General features: G+C 42.4%; 1 protein-coding gene across 6 annotated transcripts in view; it reads left to right on the forward strand.

The window, feature by feature from the left end:
• LRRC56 (leucine rich repeat containing 56) overlaps positions 1 to 24,944 on the forward strand; it is a 188,669-nt gene that overhangs the window by 33,309 nt on the left and 130,416 nt on the right. For 2 of the 6 annotated variants that reach the window (XM_056527093.1, XM_056527099.1), the window contains exons 1-2: positions 22,238 to 22,500; positions 23,895 to 23,982. The exons of 1 other annotated variant lie outside the window; for it this stretch is intronic. The gene's annotated coding sequence lies outside the window, so the exon portion shown is untranslated. Of the gene's footprint in view, positions 1 to 22,236; positions 22,501 to 23,678; positions 23,983 to 24,944 lie in introns of those variants that run through there. 3 more of the 6 variants (XM_056527098.1, XM_056527095.1, XM_056527094.1) reach the window with 3 other exon arrangements.

The raw sequence follows: 24,944 nt of genomic DNA on the forward strand, positions 1-24,944 counted from the left end.
GTGGTAGTATTATATTGTGAGGGTATAGTGTGTGGTAGTGTTATATTCAGAGAGTACAGTGTGGGGGTTTATTATATTCAGAGGGTACAGTGTGGGGGTTTATTATAGTTAGAGGGTACAGTGTGTGTTAGTATTATATTCAGAGAGTACAGTTTATGGCAGTACTAAATTCAGAGAGCAATATTCATTAAAAACATTACATAAAAAACGTATATGGCACCAGAACACAAACTGGACGTGGGATAGGTGAAGGACCCACAAACACAGGGGCTCAGACCGAAAGAGCATTATACAAGTAAATAAACAATGTAAGCGGTCATACGGTATTAGCACAGGGTAGAAACAGATATACACGTACTCATAAACATTATTATGCATAGAAAAGGCGACCAACAAGCAAAAGAACAGGGGCTGAGCAATTATAAAGATCACATAAAACCCTGTGTGGAGCCAAAACCATACCCACCAGACCCCAGACCCCTAGTAGGTATGGGTTTGGCGCCACACAGGGTTTTATGTGATCTTTATAATTGCTCAGCCCCTGTTCTTTTGCTTGTTGGTCGCCTTTTCTATGCACAATAATGTTTATGAGTACGTGTATATCTGTTTCTACCCTGTGCTATTACCGTGTGACCTCTTACATTGTTTATTTACTTGTACTATGCTCTTTGATTCTGAACCCCTGTGTTTGTGGGTCCTTCCCCTATCCCACCGTCCAGTTTTTGTCCTGGTGCCATATAATTTTTTTATGTAATGTTTTTAATGAATATTATTGTCAAAAAGTATACATTTTTCTATATTGGTTGTTGTACACTATTTAATTTGAGTGTATTGTCTTTCAGTAGTGCACATTTACACGTACACTTAGTTGGTAACATGCTCTATTTGGTGATAATAAATTCAGAGAGCACAGTGTGTGGTTGTATTATATTCAAAAGGTACAGTGTATGGTTGTATTGTATTAAGAGAGTACAGTGTGTGAAAGGGTTATATTCAGAGGGTACAGTATGTTGCAGTATTATATTAGGATGATACAGTTTGTGGCAGTATTATTATTGTTTTCATATAGAGGATAAGAATCTGCTGTCACAGTGAGGAGCCATCTGGACGTCAAGTTCTGCAGAAAGAAGAATTAGCTGGACCTGGCGGTATGTACCATCTGAATTAGATAAGGGAAGACTATAGAGAAGACGTCACCTGTAGTCACTGATGATATTGTGTATTCTCCTCACTATGTCCCATCAGAGCTGTAGTCACTTGTGAGTTCTGCAGTGATGATGGTTGAAACAACAACTCCTGCTGGGTGTCGCTGGGAGCTGTAGTTGTACATGGTAAAAATATCTTTAGTGTTTTCCCCTTACTTGGCAATTGGTATATTTAATTACTATAGTGGAAGTAATTTTCCGAAACGCGCTACCCAACTGGCGTCCGTCACAATAGGCTAAAAAGTTGCTTTGGGGGGGGGGTTGTATTGGTGACACCATTTTCTACCGCACCGGGCAACACCAACCCTAGCATCGCCGCTGAGGGTAGGGGATGCTGATCTTCAGCTATTGTGAAAGATGTCATATCTGTGTACTGGTGTCACTTTTTCACTGCACACCTGTCTGTGATAAGTAAGGCACTGCTGGAAGAACTGAATGTCCCAGCTTACTTTTAAGCCTAGTGGCCAGACAGGAAGCTGCACGGTTTCAGTATTATTTTAAAATATAGAAAGTAAAATGGAAAATTAAAAAACATCACCAACAATTTCTAAAAAAATAAAAATAAAATGTTTAACATAGAGACTTGAATTAAACAAAAAGTTACTTTCTGATGACACATTCCCTTTAAGGCTATGTATACAGAGCATACTGTGAGCAGCGCATGCTGTGAAAAAGGTACAAAACATCACTGTGTGGAGGAGTCTGAGAGCTGTGTATGCCACAATATGAGTAGTGCATGCTGCATGGAGTAGTCTGTGAGCAGTGTGTAACCAAAATGCATCTCTGCAGGTTTCTGAGGGAGGAAAGAAGGCAAAATATTTAGTGTTACAGGGACCACCTTGTAGTTTGAACACATACTGTATTAGGGATGTAAGAAAAAATCGATTCTCGCGATAATCGCGATTTTTTCATTTGCCGATACAGAATCGATTCAAAATATTTTTGAATCGATTCTTTTAGGGATGTGGAATTTTTATCTGCGGACGCCTGGAACAGCATGTCATGTCTTGGGCATCAGGAGATAAAAGTTCCACATTTGTGGAGCCGGGCAGGCCGGATCTGACACGGCGTCGCTCTGGGTGTATGGAGCGGGCTCCGACTCGTGCCCGCTCCGTACTATGCGACCCCCGGCTGATTTCAGTAGCCGGGGGCCGCCGCTAATAGCCAGCATGCGGCGATCGCCGCGGCTGGCTATTAAACGAGTATCCGGTGCGCACTTTTCTCATGTTATCCCGTCCGGGCTGCAAAATAAAATAAAACGCACTTTATCTTACCTGCCAACGAGCCCCCGGAGCTCCGGTACAGGTGTTGGGTCCCCGAGCTGTATTCTTCTTACTTCCTGTTAGCCCGGCACGTCACATGGAGCTTCAGCCTATCACTGGCCGCAGCGATGTCCCGCCTCCGCTGGTGATAGGCTGAAGCTCCATGTGACGTGCCGGGCTAACAGGAAGTAAGAAGAATACAGCCCGGGGACCGAACACCTGTACCGGACTGTACCGGAGCTCCGCGGGCTCGTTGGCAGGTAAGATAAAGTGCGTTTTCTTTTATTTTGCAGCCCGGACGGGATAACATGAGAAAAGTGAGCACCGGAGTACTAGATCGCCGCTGTCAAAGCTGACAGCGGCGTCTATTGGGATCTATGAATGCTCCCAGGTGGGCGATGTATCGGGATATATCGCGATGTATCGTCACCTAGACGGTATCGCGATATATCGGGATATATCGAATCGCCACACTGGTATCGCGATTCGAATCGAATCACCAAATTCTTGGCGATTCACACCCCTATACTGTATGGTGTACATTTGTATGCAGTAAATGCAGCATAAATAAATTCAGATACAAGCCATCAGACACTAACAAAAAATAAACAACTTATGACTCCCGTAGGCTTGCATTGAGGGGCGGAGCGTGACGTCACACGGGGGTGTAGGCGTGACGTCACGCCGCCGACCCTGTAGTCGCCCATAATCAGACCCGGAGCGAACACGCTGTGGGGACTGATTACAAATGGGGTGCCACGTGCATGATCACGGGCGTCCCCAGCTGCGGGACTCCCGCGATCAGGCATCTTATCCCCTATCCTTTGGATAGAGGATAAGATGTGTAAGCACTGGAGAACCCCTTTAAGGCAAAAAAAAAACTACTATATAATATCTAAATATTTTATATTGCTTAAAGGAGTTATATTTGACACAAAACCACTTGGGCTATTTATTGCAGTGTAATCCAAACATCATCTGGGGAGAATGTTTCATTTAAGAAAATAAACAGAGACAACTGGCATCATTGAACTTTGTAAGCACAAGACAGGTAAGTATAGTTGTTTTGTTATTTTACAACCCTTGACTGCTGTAGCTCCCTTATTTGCTGTAGACTGGGACAGAATGAGCAGAGTCATCTCTGTCATTGTCATTAGAGAGTGTAACCATTTTGTTCTAATTATAAAATAAATGGTGATATAAAGTTAAGATAGTTTATATAGGTTTTATGTAACTTTATTTTTTATTTTATTTATTAATAATGTTTTTGGTGGGGGCTGCCGTTACCTAGAGCAACAACCCAAGACTCTTGCTATACGGTACTGACAGGATATATGGGAGTTGAGACGGGGGGGCGACTCATAGGTATTCATTACTTTGTGAAAAGCTGTATTCTGCACAGGATCCTGCGCAGTATAGAGCTTATATCACAAATACAGGGGAGAAGGATACCATTATATTGAAGTCTAGAAGCCGCTGCAGTGGCTCCCAGAACAAAAAAAGTTGAGAAGAGGACAGCAAGAGTAGCAGGGTGAGGGGAGGGTTAAAGAGTATGCCCACCTTGTTTCTTCCAGCTTTCTCCGCTCCTCTGGAATGTTTGCTGCAGCCAGAGGTGCTGGGAAAGCCGAAAGCATCAGACGTGGGAAAGTTACGCAATTTGCGTAACTCCCATTGACTTTAATGGGAGTTGCGCAAACCGCGTAGCCCTACCAACTACTCTGTTTGCATAACTTTGGGAGTTACGCTAATTGCAAAACTTTTGCCTCTCTGCTGCTTTACACACAGCTTTATACACAGCTTTCCAAGTCACCTGAATGGCTAGAAATGTCAGTGCTAAGAAGATCATGTGCCGTTCAGAATCCTTGAAAAGCTATGTGACACAGTCAGACTCTAAACTTTACAGAGCATTGAGACATTACAGGGTCTGGCTGTCACACACACACAACTTTTCTAGGCTACTGAATGCCAAGAAATGTGTCATTGCTAGTCAGATCAAGTGCCATTCAGATGGCTGGGAAAGCTGTGTGTGACAGTCAGACCCTATCTAATGACTCATTGTCCTGTAATGATTACAGGGTCTGACTGTCATATAAAACTTTCCCAGGCACATAGCACATGATCTTAACACTGACATTCTAGCCATTCAGGTGCCAAAAATCTTACCTCCAATCCCCAGGATAGGGGCAGAAAAGTTGATCTGATCTCTTGAAAGGGACTCCAGCTCTCAGTGAGAGTGCAGGCTGTAGACAGCACGCACTCCATTCACTCGTATGGAGTGCACCTGCAGAGCTGCACTCACTATTCTGCTGAGTGCACATCTTGTCTTATCCTCCAATCACCTCCAAAGCTGCACTCACTATACTACTGTTATATAACGTCTTATCCTCCAGTCACCTCGAAAGCTGCACTCTCTATTCTGTTAAGTCTTATGATCATGTCTGCTTTTACTTCGTGTCTTAGTCTGCAATGACTCAGCTCTGGGAGGTGACATCTAGTAGTCTGTTCTTTACCACTGTTCAAACACAAACAAAATGTAGTACACAGTGGAATTGAAAAAAAAAAAAAAAAAAAAAATACAACCCCCCCTCCCCCTCCTTTTCCACACAGACACAAGAGGAAGGTAGATGGGCGACGCCAAATTTGCAGCAGTCAATTTGCATGTCTTGCCTTCACCAGATTCCTCATGTTAGCTCCCTCTGCTGGTGAACAGTGGGAAATATAAAATTTTTCATATTTTGTGACAATTTTTTTTTAAATATTCCCAAAAATAATTTAAAAAAAAACTGTACAAAAATTATTTCATCCTCTAAAAAAAATTAAAATTAAAAATACATTTGGTGACACATTTCCTTTAACCCCTTAAGGACCGGGGTTTTTTCCGTTTTTGCATTTTCGTTTTTTGCTCCTTGCCTTTAAAAAATCATAACTCTTTAAATTTTGCACCTAAAAATCCATATGATTGCTTATTTTTTGCGCCACCAATTCTACTTTGTAATGACGTCAGTCATTTTGCCCAAAAATCTACGGTCGGTTTTTATTCATTTTTAAATGATATAAAAAGTGACCAAAAATGCACTATTTTGGACTTTGGAATTTTTTTGCGCACACGCCATTGACCGAGCGGTTTAATTAATGATATATTTTTATAATTCGGACATTTCCGCACGCGGTGATACCACATATGTTTATTTTTATTTACACTGTTTTTTTTTTTTATTGGAAAAGGGGGGTGATTCAAACTTTTAATAGGGGAGGAGTTAAATGATCTTTATTCACTTTTTTTTTCACTTTTTTTTTTGCAGTGTTATAGGTCCCATAGGGACCTATAACACTGCACACACTGATCTTCATCATTGATCACTGGTTTCTCATAAGAAACCAGTGATCAACGATTCTGCCGCATGACTGCTCATGCCAGGGTTAACAGCGCGCGGCGCCGCGATCGGCGCTGCGCGCTATTAGAGGCGGGTCCCGGCTTCACTATGACGCCGGGCCCGCCGCGATATGAGGCGGGGTTATTGTGTAACCCCGCGTTATATCAGGAGAGCAGGACCAAGGGCGTACCTGTACGCCCTTGGTCCTTAAGAGGTTAATAATCTTTAGTTTATTGATAAAGCCTGGATACCACCATATAGTAAGCAAAAATCAAAGCAGGATTGGACTGCTACTCCACTGGCCGGGGCCGTCTCCCACACAAAGCATGCTGCCCAAACAGAGAACTTGGAACTGCTGTAACAACTTTGGATCCCATTTCTTGATCTGATGACATGTGGATAGTAGGTACTTTTTCATCCATGTGGTAACACTATCCACATAGCAGTGTCCTTTCACATTTATGGCTTCTAAGCCACTGTTAACTCTCCCTCACCTTGCACTGCTTCCTATACATATATAACAGTCATCAGGGGCGGACACAGACAGCATAGGGCCCCCGTGCAAAGAATGTGCCTGGCAACCCCCCCCCCATACATCAATTGTTCAGGTAGGAGATAAATATTAGATATATAGGTATATAGATATGAGATAGATAGATAGATATGAGATAGATAGATAGATAGATAGATATGAGATAGATAGATATATAGATATGAGATAGATAGATATATAGATATGAGATAGATAGATAGATATGAGATAGATAGATATGAGATAGATATTAGATAGATAGATATGAGATAGACAGATAGATAGACAGATAGATATGAGGTGGATATGAGATGGATATAGATAGACAGATAGATATGAGAGATAGATAGATAGATATTAGATAGATAGATATGAGATAGATAGATATGAGATAGACAGATAGATAGACAGATAGATATGAGGTGGATATGAGATGGATATAGATAGACAGATAGATATGAGGTGGATGTGAGATAGATAGATATGAGATAGATAGATAGAAAGATATTAGATGGATAGATAGATATGAGATAGATACAGTAGATACAATAGATACATAGATGATAGATAGGACATGGATATCTTTTTACCAACCAGGGTGCCTCCAGATGTTGCAAAACCAAAAAACTACAACCTGAGCCTTTGGCTGTTGAGGTATGCTGGGAGTTGTAGTTTTGCAACAGCTGGAGGCACCCTGTGGGATGGATAGATCGATAGGTAGATAGATAGTGTTTTCCAACCAGGGTGTCTCCAGCTGTTGCAAAACTACAACTCCCAGCATGCCTGGACTGTAGTTTTGCAACAGCTGGAGGCACCATGGTAGGAAACCACTGATCTATGCCCAGTCAATTTATCTATCTCAGTGTTTACCAACCAGTGTGCCTCCAGCTGTTGCAAAACTACAACTCCCAGCATGCCTGGACTGTAGTTTTGCAACAGCTGGAGGCACCATGGTAGGAAACCACTGATCTATGCCCAGTCAATTTATCTATCTCAGTGTTTACCAACCAGTGTGCCTCCAGCTGTTGCAAAACTACAACTCCCAGCATGCCCGGGCAGTCTTTAGCTGTCCGGAAGTTGTAGTTTTGCAACAGCTGGAGGCTCCCTGGTTGGGAAGCACTGCCTTAATGGATTAATGATAAATAAACAAGCAGTGTGTCCACATGTTGTGGCCCCAGTGGGGTCACTTTCCCTCCTCCGAGGTCCACAGGTCACCTACAGGTCACATTACAAGAACAATTTTTTGAAAAATCGCAGCAAAAATGGCGCAGTTTTACCGCGATTTCGAAAAATCGCGGTAAAACCGTGCCATTTTTGCCGCGATTTTTCCCAAAAATTGTTCTAGTATTGTGACCTGTGGACACCGGAGCAGGGAAAGTGACCCCACTGGGCTGCTACCCCCCAGCCCCAGGTTATACTGCTAGTGAGAAGAGAGGCAGGACAGGGGACATACCCTCACAGCCGCTGTGCTCCTGAGAGGCCTGTCAGCTCTCGGCCTCCGTCCTCTTCCTGTGCTGGGGGCTGAGCCATGAATCAGATACCTTCATCCCTGCACTGCTGCCTGTCTCCCTAATGATACCGGAGCAGGAGCAGCGCAGGGATTGTAAAAAAAAAAAATTGCTTTGTCTGAGTGGGGATCGGGACAACTGTCCTGGATCCTCACCAGCTGCACCTCTCTCTCAAGGGGGCCCTTGGCCATTGCCTGAGGGCCCATGTGTAGTGGCGGGCCCCTGTGCAGCTGAACATGCTGCACATGTGATTTGTCCGCACCTGACAGTCTCCTAAAAACCACCTAGTGCCCTACCTAAAGGCTGAGCACTGACCAAGTGAGTATAAGGTTTTTTTCCCCAGTTTGGCTTTAATAGGGCACTATTACAGTATGGGGGATCACAAGGGGCATTATTGCTGCATGAACTGTAAGAACATGGTGCATTATAACTGTATGTGAGCATAGGGGGCATTATTACTGTTTTGAAGGGAAAAGGGGTATTAATGTGTGGGGGAGCACAAAGGGGCATTATTACTGGATGGGGCACAGTGTGGGGGGGCATTATTAATGCATGAGCGGCATAGGGGGGTCATTCTTATTGCATGAAGGCCTCAGGGGGCAATATTCTGTATTAAAACATTACTACATCGCGGCAAAGGTAGCAATATTACTGTATGGGGGCACAAAGGGGTTATTATTAGTAATTAGTGGGGCTATAAGTAGGAAATGTTGGCTACAGTGTTGCTATTGTAAGTAAATGGTGGAGCTTTATTAGCGAGTAGGGGGAGGGCACAGGGGAGATATTATTAGTGATGACATTACTGTATAGTATACCAAAAAGGGGATCATACTGTGCAGAGACGAATTACGAATTATGGGCGTCAGGGAAAGTGAGCAACTCCGATCAAAGAAGATGTCACCTGTAAGTCACTGGATATAACTATGATCACATATGTGGGATACAGAGCTTGTATGTAACACTAGTATTTACCACTATAAGGTCTTTGTACTAGGGTGATATAAGTTGCATTGGTCTTTGCAGTAGATTGTATATGTGGTCATGGTCAGGAATTATATAGTGCTATAAGTAAGTGCTGATCTGTATTATGCAGAGATACATTGTTGGGGTGTATATACGCCTATGTTATACAAGTCGTTTTATATAGTGACACTGTACTAACTATATAGTACATCTAATGAAAACCTATAGCTTATGCCTCTAGGACCTCACCAATGGTGCATAATGGTTTGGGCAAAGATAGATATAACAGCGTTTATTCAAAAATTGTTTTTAATTCAGATTATAAAATATAAAATATAATATATAAATAAGTAAAACAGTAACAAAATATCACATTACACTGGCATTAATCTAGTGAAAATCTCACTGGGCCCTAGTGAGATATCAAAAATGTAAAAAATTTGTGATCGGGGCTCCATACGTGTACTAGTGACAGGAAAGATTGCCTACATACCTATACAAGATCTTACCCTAGCATAGCGGTCTGAGTTGTGCCATAACCGCGCAATGAGGGCACGCCTATAGAGGGCATGCACTATAGTGAAGGAATAAGATAAGGGAGGGTTGGGAGGGTTCCACAAACGACACGTGCTCCGCCCCTGTAGGAGAGGGGGAAGTTATATACACACGCCCCCACCTGTTCCCAATGAGCCCCACCTGGAAGTGCAGGGAGCGATAATTACTTCCGCCCCTCGCACAAATACAGCCCATCAGGCTTTATACATATGAATAAATTAATATTCAAATGAGTCCATAAATCTGCAGATAAAAAATGAAATAAACATAAAATAATTCCGTGTAAGGTGTTTGGATTTGTGGCAAAATGGTTGTAACATAAAGTCAATAAAAAATTAATAAAAAAAATGATGAATGGATGATACAGAGTAACTCTCACCACTGCTTCTGGCTTGATATGTTGTAATAGAGGAGTCGCAGCCTTATATTCCTCATGTGTCCCAATGGAAAGAGGGGGGCACAGGTTGATATGTCTCCCTTAGCAGCCCCATTGGCAGGGGGGCGCAAATAGATGTTGCGTACCGTGAGCTCCGATAGCGGGGGAGCATGCAGCAGTTTCAGTGCTGGGGACCTCGTTCGCTGACCGGCTTAGCACGGACGGCACTAGTGTCAGGAGTGTCAGTCGGCTCGGGTGCGACGACGGGTCTGGTGGTGGTGGTACGCTGGGAGCGATGGAAGGTCCGGGATTGGCGTCCCACGTGGAAGCAGGAGATGAGGCTATGCGATGCAGTAGATGGTAAGGTTACAGCCAGGCAGGGCGGAGTAGAACAGATTTAACTCCTCTGTTGCCAAGATATTTGCAGATGGACACTGATGGTAACTGTGTGAATAGTGCCAGATTTCTAAACGTGTTTCGGGGTACTGGGTTACAAAGACCTCCGACCCCTTCCTCAGTAGAAATGTGTATAATATAATATACACATTTCTACTGAGGAAGGGGTCGGAGGTCTTTGTTTCCCAGTACCCCGAAACGCGTTTAGAAATCTGGCACTATTCACACAGTTACCATCAGTGTCCATCTGCAAATATCTTGGCAACAGAGGAGTTAAATCTGTTCTACTCCGCCCTGCCTGGCTGTAAACTTACCATCTACTGCATCGCATAGCCTCATCTCCTGCTTCCACGTGGGACGCCAATCCCGGACCTTCCATTGCTCCCGGCGTACCACCAGACCCGTCGTCGCACCCGAGCCGACTGACACTCCTGCTGGAGTGCCAGACTAGTGCCGTCTGTGCTAAGCCGGTCAGCGAACGAGGTCCCCAGCGCTGAAACTGCTGCATGCTCCCCCGCTATCGGAGCTCACGGTACGCAACATCTATTTGCGCCCCCCTGCCAACGGGGCTGCTAAGGGAGACATATCAACCTGTGCCCCCCTCTATCCATTGGGACACATGAGGAATATAAGGCTGCGACTCATCTATTACAACATATCAAGCCAGAAGCAGTGGTGAGAGATACTCTGTATCATCCATTCATCATTTTTTTATTAATTTTTTATTGACTTTATGTTACAACCATTTTGCCACAAATCCAAACATCTTTCACGGAATTATTTTATTTTTAGTTCATTTTTTATCTGCATATTTATGGACTCATTTGAATATTAATTTATTCATATATTTTTTACATTTTTGATATCTCACTAGGGCCCAGTGAGATTTTCACTAGATTTATGCCAGTGTAATGTGATATTTTGTTACTGTTTTACTTATTTATATATTACATTTTATATTTTATAATCTGAATTAAAAACAATTTTGAATAAACGCTGTTATATCTATCTTTGCCCACACCATTATGCACCATTGGTGAGGTCCTAGAGGCATAAGCTATAGGTTTTCATTATTTTTACATTATTGTTGCCGGTGGGGTCCGGCTTTAGCTTTAACTGCCTCGGTCCTTCTGTTGTGATCTGCACCTTATTTTTAAGTTTTGTGCACCCATTTTAAGTGATGAAATTGAATTTAGACACAGAACATGGTGCCAAATATATGACATAAATCAAAACACACACACATATATATATATATATATATATATATATATATATATATATATATAGATAGATAGATAGATTAGTTAGGAGTAGCCGTATTAGTCCAGTGATGCAAAAAGCAAAATCATCGGTAGTTGCAGTATCTTGTAATACCTTTTTTATTGGACTAACAAGATTTTGTAGAGACAAGCTTTCGGGATTCCTCCCTTTATCAAGTCATAAGCATTTATGAGAAATGCTTATGACTTGATAAAGGGAGGAATCCCGAAAGCTTGTCTCTACAAAATCTTGTTAGTCCAATAAAAAAGGTATTACAAGATACTGCAACTACCGATGATTTTGCTTTATATATATATATATATATATATATATATATATATACACACATATACAGTCATGGCTGTAAATGTTAGCACCCCTGAAATTTTTCTAGAAAATGAAGTATTTCTCACAGAAAAGGATTTCAGTAACACGTTTTGCTATACATGTTTATTGCCTTTGTGTATATTGGAACTAAACCCAATAAAGAGAGGAAAAAAAGCAAATTGGACATAATGTCACACCAAACTCCAAAAATGGGCTGGACAAAATTATTGGCACACTTACCTTAATATTTGGTTGCACACCCTTTGGAAAAAAATAACTGAAATCAGTGGCTTCCTATAACAATCAATAAGCTTCTTACACCTCTCAGCCGGAATGTTGGACCACTCTTCCTTTGCAAACTGCTACAGGTCTCTCTTATTGGAAGACACCTTTTCCCAACATCAATTTTAAGGTCTCTCCACAGGTGTTCAATCGGATTTAGATCTGGACTCATTGCTGCCACTTCAGAACTCTCCAGCACTTTGTTGCCATCCATTTCTGGGTGCTTTCGGATGTATGTTTGGGGTTCACCCAGTGCCAGAGGCAACTAAACAACCCCAAAACATCATTGAACCTCCACCATATTTCCCTGTAGGTACTGTGTTCTTTTCTTTGTAGGCCTCTTTCCGTTTTCGGTAAACAGTAGAATGATGTGCTTTACCAAAAAGCTCTATCTTGGTCTCATCTGTGCACAAGACGTTTTCCCAGAAGGATTTTGGCTTACTCAAGTTCATTTTGGCAAAATGTAGTCTTGCTTTTTTAGGTCTCTGTGTCAGCAGTGGGGTACTCCTTTGTCTCCTGCCATAGAATTTCATTTCATTCAAATGTCGACGGATAGTTGCGCTGACACTGATGCTCCCTGAGCCTGCAGGACAGCTTGAATATCTTTGGAACTTGTTTGGGGCTGCTTATCACCATCCAGACTATCCTGCGTTGAGACCTTTCATCAATTTTTCTCTTCCGTCCACGCCCAGGGAGATTAGCTACAGTGCCATGGGTTGCAAACTTTTTGATAATGTTGCGCACTGTGGACAAAGGCAAATCTAGATCTCTGGAGATGGACTTGTAACCTTGAGATTGTTTATATTTTTCCACAATTTTGGTTCTCAAGTCCTCAGACAGTTCTCTTCTCCTCTTTCTGTTGTCCATGCTTAGTGTGGCACACAGACACACAATGCAAAGACTAAGTGAACTTCTCTCCTTTTTATCTGCTTTCAGGTGTGATTTTTATATTGCCCACACCTGTTACTTGCCTCAGGTGAGTTTAAAGGAGCATCACATGCTTGAAACTATTTTATTTTTCCACAATTTTGAAGGGGTGCTAATAATTTTGTCCAGACCATTTTTGGAGTTTGGTGTGACATTATGTCCAATTTGCTTTTTTTCCTCCCTTTTTTGGTTTAGTTCCAATACACACAAAGGGAATAAACATGTGTACCCAAAAACATGTGTTACTGCAAACCTTTTCTGTGAGAGATACTTCATTTTCTAGAAACATTTCAGGGGTGCCAACATTTACAGCCATGACTGTGTGTGTGTATATGTAATAATATATACACACATACATACACACACACACACACACACACACACACACACATACATACACTCAATTTGTGTGTGTATATGTTCCAGCCTAACTTCCAAATGGCAGGAGGTATTTCAATAATACGTGGTACACATTTAACCCCTTAAGGACGCAGCCCATTTGGGCCTTAAAGGAGTAGTCCAGTGGTGAAAAACTTATCCCCTATCCTAAGGATAGGGGATAAGTTTGAGATCGCGGGGGGTCTGACCTCTGGGGCCCCCTGCGATCTCTCTGTACGGGGCCCCGGCTCTCCGCCGAGATAGCGGGTGTCGACCCCCGCACGAGGCGGCGGCCGACACGCCCCCTCAATACATCTCAATGGCAGAGCCGGAGATTGCCGAAGGCAGCGCTTCGGCTCTGCCATAGAGTTGTATTGAGGGGGCGTGTCGGCCGCCGCTTCGTGCGGAGGTCGACACGCCCCCTTCCCGCGGGCTGTCGGGGCTCCGTACAGGAGATCGCGGGGGGCCCCAGGGGTCGGACCCCCCGCGATCTGCAACTTATCCCCTATCCTTAAGATAGGGGATAAGTTGTAAACCACTGAATCACCACTGGACTACTCCTTTAAGGACTCAGACAATTACATTTTTACGTTTTTGTTTTTTCTGCCTCATAACTCTTTTATATTTTCATCCACAAACTAGTATGAGGGCTTGTTTTTTGCGCGACCAGTTGTCCAGTGTAATGCCATCACTCACTTTAGCATTAAATGTATGGCGCAACCAAAAAATACTATTTGTGTGGTGAAATTAAAAAGAAAACCGCAATTTTGCTAATTTTGGAAGGTTTTGCTTTCACGCCGTACAATTTACGGTAAACATGACATGTGTTCTTTATTCTTTGGGTCAATACGATTAAAGTGATACCCATGATAACATACTTTTCTATTACTGTTGCACTTAAAAAAAAAAAAGCAAACTTTTTAACCAAATTAGTATGTTTAAAATCCCCCTATTTTGAAGACCTATAACTTTTTCATTTTTCCGTATAAGCAGCGGTATGAGGGCTCATTTTTTTGCTCCGTGATCTGTATTTTTATTGATACCATATTTGCTTATATAGAACTTTTTATACATTTTTTATAAATTTTTTGGGGAATAAAATGTTATACGGGTTGTACGGTATCATTAACATTTTATTTTAATAGTTCAGATACTTACGCACCCGGCGATACCAAATATGTATATAAAATATTTTTTTAACACTTTTTGGGGGTGAAATAGGGAAAATGGGACAATTTACGATTTTATTGGGGGAGGGGGTTTTTCAAATTTTTTTTACTGAATTTTTGTTACTTTTATTTTTACACTTTAATAGTCCCCATAGGGGACTATTTATAGCAATCACTTCATTGCTAATACTGTTCAGTGCTATGTATAGGACCCAGCACTGATCAGGGTTATCGGTCATCTTCTGCTCTGGTCTGCGGGAAGGCAGATCAGAGCAGAAGACGCCGGGAAGGCAGCGGAGCCAGGTGAGGGGACCTCCGTCTGCCGTGCTGGATGATCGGATCACCGCGGCAGTGCTGCGGGCAATCCGATCATCCATTTTAGTGACCGCGATGCTGCAGATGCCGTCATCTGTATTGATCACGGCATCTGAGGGGTTAATGGTGGACATCCGCGGGATCGCGGGTGTCCGCCATTACGGGCGGGTCCCTGGCTGGGATCAGCAGCCGGGACCTGCCGCGCATGATCCGGGCATCGCTCCGATGCTCGCGGTTATGCTTAGGACATAAATGTACGTCCTGGTGCGTTAAGTACCACCTCACCAGGACGTACATTTATGGCACTCGTCGTTAAGGGGTTAAATTAACCCTACCTACCCCCTTACGTGAGGGTGAGGGTTTTTGTCTGAGGTCCCATGCAAGTTTGTGGGATTTCCAGAACCTTACTCCACAAGCTCTGCAAGACATAGTACTATACACAGTATTTTGCTCAGTATTTTTAACCAAAACCAGTTCCACTCCTAAAGCTATGTTCACATGAAAGAATTACTGCATGATTTCCGCATTGAAATAATGATTAAAGGGGTTATGCACCATAAGGTGATTTTAGTACGTACCTGCCAGACAGTAATGGACATGCTTAGGAAGGGTCTGCGCTTGTCTTGGGGCTAAATGGCTATGTTGTGAGATTACCATAACATTGTGCTTTTTGTGAACTGGTATTCCCAGTTTTATTTTATTTATTTTTTACTACAAATCCCATAATTCCATTTTCCTCCCACACATCAGCCACCCCACCCATTGAAATATAAATGAGTTGCATCCATTCAAAAGACCTGTGGTTTTCAATCAGGGTGCCTACAGCTGTTGCATTAGTTGCAGATTGATCTCTCTCCCACCAAGCGATCCCTCCACCAATTGAAGCAGACAGGCTCCCTGTCATCAGCTGACTAGTGAGTCAGGTCTCGGCCACATTGCAACCTGGGAAAAATCTGAGACAACAGTCATTTTGTATGCTGTTAAAAATAAATATTGGGGTGAAAATCACATAAGAATTGTGAGAAAACGTCACACACAGGTACAGACACTATATTATGAGCAACACTAACTTTACAGCCCCTGTAGCATAGTTACATAAAAAAAATTCCTGGAATACCACTTTAAAATTGCGATTCCACAGTCCTTTCCACATTGCAGACTTTGTGGTGCGGACGTTCTGCAGCTAAAATTCCACTCTCCACATTCTGCAAAAATATGTCGTCTTATATTTTTGCTGAATACAGCTGCGGAAGCCCATATAAGTATGTTCACACGTACAGGATCTGCTGCATAATTTCTGCAGTTGATTTTGCTACCCATTGAAGTAAATGGGTACCAAAATCAGCTGCACAAAATATGTAGCAAAGATATAATTCTGTGCATGTGAATGTATCCTTAGGGTTTATTTTAACATACAGTATCCTGAACATATTTGATGCGCAGGATTTAAAGCAGCAGATTTGATGTGGCTTTCAACCATTGAATTTAGATTGAACTCTGCAGCTAAAAATCAACAGCTTTAAATCCTGTGCATCAAATCTGCACAGGATACTGTGAAAGGGTGCGTTCACACGAGTGTATTTTTACTGCAGATTTGCTGCTGCAGGTTTAGCTGCCCATTGACTTCAAGGGGCAGCAAAATCTGCTAAAGCAATTCCGCAGCAGATCTGCAGAAGAAAATACACACGTATCAACTATTCACATGTACAGGATCTGCTGCATATTTTCTGCTTCTGATTTTGCTACCCATTGAGTTCAATGGGTAGCAAAATTAACTGCAGAAAATATGCAGCAGATCCTGTGCGTGTGTATGTCCCGTTTAAAGGGGTGCTCTGGTGGAAAACTTTATTTTATTTTATTTTTATTAAATCAACTGGTGACAGAGAGATAAAGAGACTTGTAAATGACTTCTATTAAAAAATCTTAATCCTTCCAGTACTTATTAGCTGCTGAATACTACAGAGGAAATTATTTTCTTTTTGGAACACAGTGCTCTCTGCTGACATCATGACCACAGTGCTCTCTGCTGATTTTCTCCTACTCTGGACAGTTCTTAATATGGACAGAGTTGGTTTAATCCCTTAACGACGAGCGCCGTAAATGTACGTCCTGGTGAGGTGGTACTTAACGCACCAGGACGTACATTTACATCCTGAGCATAACCGCGAGCATTGGAGCGTTGCCCGGAACATGCGCGGCAGGTCCTGGCTGCTGACCGCAGCCAGGGACCCCGCCCGTAATGGCGGACACACGCGATTCTGGGGATGTCCGCCATTAACCTCTCAGATGCCGTGATCTAGTGCAGCATCGCGGTCACTAAAATGGATGATCGGATCGCCCGCAGCGCTGCCGCGGCGATCCGATCCTCCTGCACGGCAGATCGAGGTCCCCTCACCTGGCTCCTCTGCTTTCCGGGAGTCTTCTGCTCTGATCTGCCTTCCCACAGACCAGAGCAGAAGATGACCGATAATGCTGATCATTGCTATGTCCTATACATAGCACTGAACAGTATTAGCAATCGAGTGACTTCTATAAATAGTCCCCTATGGGGACTATTAAAGTGTAAAAATAAAAGTAAAAAAAAAATTAAGTAAAAAAAATGTGAAACCCCCCCCTCCCCCAATAAAAACATATATTGTCCCATTTTCCCTATTTGGCCCCCAAAAAGTGTTAAAAAAATATTTTATATACATATTTGGTATCGCCGGGTGCTTAAGTATCTGAACTATTAAAATAGATGCTTTTTTATAACATTTTATTCCCCCCAAAAATGTATAAAAAAATGGATAAAAAGTTTTATATAAGCAAATATGGTATCAATAAAAAGTACAGATCACAGCGCAAAAAATTAGCCCTCATACCACCGCTTATACGGAAAAATGAAAAAGTTATAGGTCTTCAATATTTGGTTAAAAAGTTTGAGATTTTTTTTAAGCGCAACAGTAATAGAAAAGTATGTTACCATGGGTATCATTTTAATCATATTGACCCAAAGAATAAAGAAAACATGTCATTTTTACCGTAAATTGTACGGCGTGAAAACAAAACCTTCCAAAATTAGCAAAATTGCGGTTTTCTTTTTAATTTCACCACACAAATAGTATTTTTTTGGTTGCGCCATACATTTAATGGTAAAGTGAGTGATGGCATTACAACGGACAACTGGTCGCGCAAAAAACAAGCCCTCATACTAGTCTGTGGATGAAAATATAAAAGAGTTATGATTTTTTGAAGGCGAGGAGGAAAAAACTAAAAACTTTAAAATTTAATTGTCTGCGCCCTTAAGGCCAAAATGGGCAGAGTCCTTAAGGGGTTAAAAAACCCCGCACTATACCCAATACACAGGATTATAGTTGTGGTGAACTGGATTAAATCATGTATTACTCACCCTGATTGGTGCCGCCATTCTGGAGATATACAATGTATTAGATGCCATATCGGAGGAGTATTAGCTGGCATATTCGAGCAGAGGGGAAGGAGCCAGGGATGAGGGGTATGTTGGCTCCCTCCTCCATTGCACAAAGTCAGAGAATAACAAAGTAGCAATTCCAGCTAATACATTATATTTCTCCAAAATGGCGGCACTGATCCGAGTAAGTATAAGGGTAGAGTTAAATAAGACGGATCCGCAGCATATTTTACGCTGCGGATCAGTCAATGAAAGACCCTAAAGTGTGCCTCCAGCCGTGCCTGCTCGTAGCGTCAATGCGCCGCTACGAGAAGACACAATATTCTGCGAGCCGCCATGCGCATGTGCAGTGAACTCGCACACATCGCAGCTGCTCCCCTTGCTCCCAGAGTCCCTAGACTAGACCCCAGAGCACATACTAGCCCCTAAATACATATAGACCCAAGATCAGAACCCTAATTAAATTGACACCTGGGGAGGATTTATCACTGCCTTCCTGACATTTTATCGGCTGAAATTTGGCGCAAAAGTTTTGCGCAGTTAGTTTTTGTGCAAAAGTTTTTTGCAATTTCAAAATAGACAGCTTTGGCAAATGTGACTATGAAATGCAGTGCTTCATTCTTGACTATACAGTGGACGAGATTTATTAACTGCATTTGTTTAAAAAAAAGTATGCGCAAACGTAAAAAAAAACAAATGCAAATTCATACCACCTCTGCCTCTCCTTTAGAAAAATTACATCTTACAGCAAATTCTGAGGTGATTTTCATTTGTGCAAAATGTATCAAAATCTGTGTGCCTTTTTAATACATTTTGGCGCACATAAGCCAAAAACACAGCAAAAAAAGGCTATGAAATGGCTGCACACAGACACATATTAATAAATCTCCCCCCCTAATACTTTCCATTTTTTCCATTTTTTAGCCTTAAAAAAATCATAACTCTTAATTATGCACCAAAAAATCCATATTATGGCTTATTATTTGTGCCACCAATTCTAATTTGTAATGACATCAGTAATTTTACCCAAAAATATACGACGAAACGGAAAAAAAAAAAATCATTGTGCAACAAAATTTAAGAAAAAATGCCATTTTGTAACTTTTGGCGGCTTCTGTTTCTACGCAGTAAATTTTTCGGTAAAAATGACACCTTATCTTTATTCTGTAGGTCCATACGATTAAAATGATACCCTACTTATATAGGTTTGATTTTGTCATACTTCTGGAAAAAATCATAACTACATGCAGGAAAATGTATACGTTTAAAATTGTCATTTTCGGACCCCTAACTTTTTAATTTTTTCCCCGAACGGGGCAATCTGATGTTTTTAGCGGTACCATTTTTGTATTGATCGGACTTTTTGATCGCTTTTTGTAAATTTTTTCATGATATAAAAAGTGACCAAAAATACACTATTTTGGACTTTGGAATTTTTTTTGCGCGTATGCCATTGACTGTGCGGTTTAATTAACGATATTTTTATATAGTTCGGACATTTCCGCACGCGGCGATACTATATATGTTTATTTTTTTACACTTTTTTTTAAAAGGGAAAAGGGGTGATTCAAACTTTTATTAGGGAAGGGGTTAAATGATCTTTATGAACTTTTTTTTTTTTGCAATGTTATAGCCCTCATAGGGGGCTATAACACTGCACACACTGATATTTTACATTGATAAATGGTTTCTCATAGGAAACCATTGATCAATGATTCTGCTGCTTGACTGCTCATGCCTGGATCTCAGGCACTGAGCAGTCATTCGGTGATTGGACAACAGGAGGCAGGTAAGGATCCTCCTTCTTTCCTACAGCTGTTCGGGATGCCACGATTTCACTGCGGCGATCCCGAACAGCTCCCTGAGCTAACCGGCATTGGTTTACTTTCACTTTAGACGCGGCATTCAAATTTGAATGCAGCATCTAAAGGGTTAATAGCGCGCGCCACCGCTATTAGCCATGTGGCCCCTGCGTTTTAGTAAGGGAGAGGACTAAGGACGTACCGGTACATCCTTGGTCCTTAAGGGGTTAAAGGGGTACTCTGGTGGGGGAAAAAAAATTTCAAATCAACTGGTGCCAGAAAGTTAAACAGATGTGTAAATTCTATATTAAAATCTTCATCCTTCCAGTACTTATCAGCTGCTGTATGCTCCACAGGAAGTTGTATTCCTTTCTGGAGTTCTTTTCTGTCTGACCACATTGCTCTCTGCTGACACCTCTGTCTGTATCAGGAACTGTCTGTATCAGAAGAGGTTTGCTGTGGGGATTTGCTTGTACTCAGGACAATGACCTGGACAGAGGTGTCAGCAGAGAGCACAGTGGTCAGACAGAAAAGAACTCCAGAAAGAAATACAACTTCCTGTGGAGCATACAGCAGCTGATAAGTACTGGAAGGATTAAGATTTTGAAATAGAAGTAATTTACAAATCTCAAAGAGAAGATGTGATATTCGGCACTGCTCCTATTGGCTAGGCTGTATTGGCTGGATTGTACGGCGGGCGTGTGACTTGGATAAACCGATAGAGGTATGGTGGTGCTCTGACGTTTCAGCAAGGTATAAATCTTCAATGCAGTAAAGAATAGAATAACATCGGCACTCACCGGTCTTCTCTTAAAAAAGGCTTCTTTATTGACACATACTCACAACATGAAATGCAGTAAGGGAGAGGGACCCGTGCAGGGGGGGTACGTAGTAGGCGACAGATTCTGTTTCACGGCCGGATGAAGCTCGTATAACGAGTGAAACAGAATCTGTCGCCTACTACGTACCCCCCCTGCACGGGTCCCTCTCCCTTACTGCATTTCATGTTGTGAGTATGTATCAATAAAGAAGCCTTTTTTAAGAGAAGACCGGTGAGTGCCGATGTTATTCTATTCTTTACTGCATTGATAATTTACAAATCTGTTTAACATTCTGGCACCAGATAATTTGAAAACAAATTGTTTTCTACTGGAGTACCCCTTTAAATATAGACCCAGACCATAAACCTCCTCCAGTATCCCACTCTTGTCAGGATATTGGGGGTAATTTATCATTTCCTGGCAGTGAAATCCGTGTAGAGGCATAGCTTTTACCTTCTGGGCCCTGATGCAGATTTTGCCAATTATGATACTGGTCTCTTATGGGGCAGCTGTGCTTTGGGGCCCCCTTAGGCACCAGGGCCCTGGTGCGACTGCTACCTCTATAGCTAGGCCCATGTGCACAGGATTTTCTGCAGTGGTATCTGTTGTCCTGGGACAAATTTATGTAAAGTCGATCTTTAATAAATTTATCCCACACAGAAATTGTCTCAAAACATCTGTTGTGTACACCCATGCTTTCAGTTTGTGTACATTTATGGAGTGTTTTAATAAATGCGACAAGACCTGCGCCAAATCCACAAAAATCAGTTGATTAATCCATTACAACTGCATTAAAGTTACTACAAATCAGTGTATATCTATTCACCTTGATTTCTTGTGTAAAATAAAAAGTTGCACAAAAGTCGCAAATTTTACACTGCAACAAATCTACACACAAATAAACAGGTAAATCCAATGATAAATTCCTGCCATTGTCTGTGGCAGTACCCATGAGTCCAAGAGTGCAAAAACAAAAAGTGAGCATCTCTAGAAAGAGAGTATCCGTAAGGTCAGACGCAACAGAAACAGAGTGTTCCAGGACGCAACACTGATTGCACAACTCCTATTATATTCAATGGCTGTTACACAAACTACATAGAACATCCGCCTCAGCTGTTTTCGGCATCCTGGCCACCTTCAGCGATTGCAGCCAAGCTACAGCTTTTTTTTGTTGGGGGGGGGGGGCGGCAGAATGGACCCTAAAACTGGTTGGAGTGCAATAGACATAGGCCCAGATTTATCAAACTGTGAGAGAAAAAATGGAGTGATTTTCCCACAGCAACCAATCACAGCTTAGCTGACGAGCTGAGGTAAAGTGAAAGCTGAGCTGTGATTGGCTGCTGTGGGGACATCCCTCCATTTTTTCTCTCACACAGTTGGATAAATATGGGCCAATGCGCTCACTCAATGGGGGTCTGTCTGGGATCTGGTAGTTTACTGGAGTTTGGCAGTGGGGAAAATATAGTGCACGCACAATTTATTTCTCTGCTAGATACGCATTGCTTTGACAGGATAGCCACGGAGCAGACCCCAACAGCAATGTGAAAGAGGCCTAAGGCTAAGTTTTTGCTTGTTTTTTTTTTTTTCTGGCAGTTTTTGAGCAAAGTCAGAAGTGGATCCATAAGGGAGGAGAAGTGTAAGTTCTTCCTTTTATGTCCTATTCCTTATGAATACACTGCCAGAAAAAAAAGCTAAGTGGAAACTTAGCCTAAGGCTGGGTTCACACTGTGGAATTTCTGGGCAGAATTTCTGCTGTAGATCGAGCCGGCGGCACTAGGATCGTGCAGACTACATTGCCGTTACCATAGATGGCAATGCATTTGTGAGCAGAACTCCCAAAAGATCAACCCAGAAATGCTTTGCAGTCTATGGGGGCAGCAATGCAGTCTGCTCGGTCCTAGCGCTGCTGGCTCGATCTTCGGCAGAAATTCTGTAGTGTGAACCCAGCCTAAGTGTCTATTCACATGGCAGAATTTCTGCTAGCAGAATTCCACCGGAAATTAAAGCCCATAGACTTCTATGGGATTCCACACTCCCATTCACACTTCTGAATTTCTGCTAGCGGAATTCTGCAAGCAAGCGGAAATTCTGCTGTGTGAATAGACCCTTAGGCTAGGTTCACACTACAGAATTTCTGGGCAGAATTTCTGCCAGAGATTTAGCCAGCGGCACTAAGACCGCACGGTCTGCATTGCCGTCCCCATAGACGGCAATGCATTTCTGGGTGGATCTTTTGGGAGATCTGCTCAGAAATGCATTGACATCTATGGGGACGGCAATGCAGTCCGCGCGGTCCTAGTGCCACTGGCTTGATCTCCGACAGAAATTCTGCCCCGAAATTCCACAGTGTGAACCTAGCCTAACCCTTAGGCTAGGTTCAGACTACGGAATCTCCGGGCATAGACTGCAATGTGTTCCGTGAGTATTTCCGCCTGAAGAAAGAGCAACGCCATTCTTCAGGTGGAAATTTCCAAGCGGATTTTCCATTTACAAATTCCACTTCACAAATTCCGAAGTGTGAATTTGTGAACGGAAACCAATTCATACACTATACATTTTGGCAAGCAGAATTTCCGCCTGCAATTTCAAAGAGGAATTGCAGGCGGAAATTCTGTAGTCTGAACCTAGCCTTAAAATCGTGGTAGGTGCAGCTCCCAAAAGGTGTGAGCCACATGTATTGGACATTTATGGCCTATTCTGTAGATGTACAAGTGTCCAGATGGAAAACCCCTTCACCCCGCTTTCACAAACCCCTAAATACCCATTTGTTGATCTGCAGTAGTGACCATAGTATTTCTAACACATCATTTGTAGGTTAACAAAGAAAAAAGTTAAACTAACTTCCCTCTTTCCGACACAACTGGTTAAATCTCTCAAAACGTCTGAACTGCTTTGAGAGACAAGGGGTTAATATTTTCTGCTTCCTTACTCAACCAAAGCCACAAAGCAACCTGGTCTCCAATTACCTTAGGGCATGAATGTTTAGTTATGCAAATCCCAGCTCTTTATTTGCCTGTTGCCGTGAAACAGTAGCCCTTAGCAACATGGCCTGGTAATGCAGCAAAGCCTTGGAGCTTCTCAGGGCTGAGAAAGTGACTGCACCGTCTGCATTACTGAGGTGAGTATTGTAGGGGGGAACAGACTGAGGGGGACACTGGTCGGATAGATGTAGCAGAGCTGTGTTTGTGGTTTGGAGCAGCTTATTGTAATAGAACAGACTGAGGGGGACACTGGTCGGATAGATGTAGCAGAGCTGTGTGTGTGATTCGGAGCATCTTATTGTAATATAACAGACTGAGGGGGACACTGGTCGGATAGATGTAGCAGAGCTGTGTTTGTGATTCGGAGCAGTTTATTGTAATATAATAGACTGAGGGGGACACTGGTCGGATAGATGTAGCAGAGCCGTGTTTGTGATTCGGAGCATCTTATTGTAATATAATAGACTGAGGGGGACACTGGTCGGATAGATGTAGCAGAGCCGTGTTTGTGATTCGGAGCAGTTTATTGTAATATAATAGACTGAGGGGGACACTGGTCGGACAGATGTAGCAGAGCTGTGTTTGATTCGGAGCAGTTTATTGTAATATAACAGACTGAGGGGACACTGGTCGGACAGATGTAGCAGAGCTGTGTTTGATTCGGAGCAGTTTATTGTAATATAACAGACTGAGGGGACACTGGTCGGACAGATGTAGCAGAGCTGTGTTTGGGATTCAGAGCAGTTTATTGTAATATCACAGACTGAGGGGGACACTGATCGGACAGATGTAGCAGAGCTATGTGTGTGGTTTGGAGCAGTTTATTGTAATATCACAGACTGAGGGGGACACTGGTCAGACAGATGTAGCAGAGCCGTGTTTGGGATTCGGAGCAGCTTATTGTAATATCACAGACTGAGAGGGACACTGGTCGGACAGATGTAGCAGAGCTATGTGTGTGGTTTGGAGCAGTTTATTGTAATATCACAGACTTAGGGGGACACTGGTCGGACAGATGTAGCAGAGCTGTGTTTGGGATTCGGAGCAGTTTATTGTAATATCACAGTGTATGTTTGTGTAGAATAGCTAATACCTTAGT

The sequence above is a fragment of the Hyla sarda genome, chromosome 6, assembly GCF_029499605.1.
Source record: "Hyla sarda isolate aHylSar1 chromosome 6, aHylSar1.hap1, whole genome shotgun sequence".
NCBI classification, from domain to species: Eukaryota; Metazoa; Chordata; class Amphibia; order Anura; family Hylidae; genus Hyla; species Hyla sarda.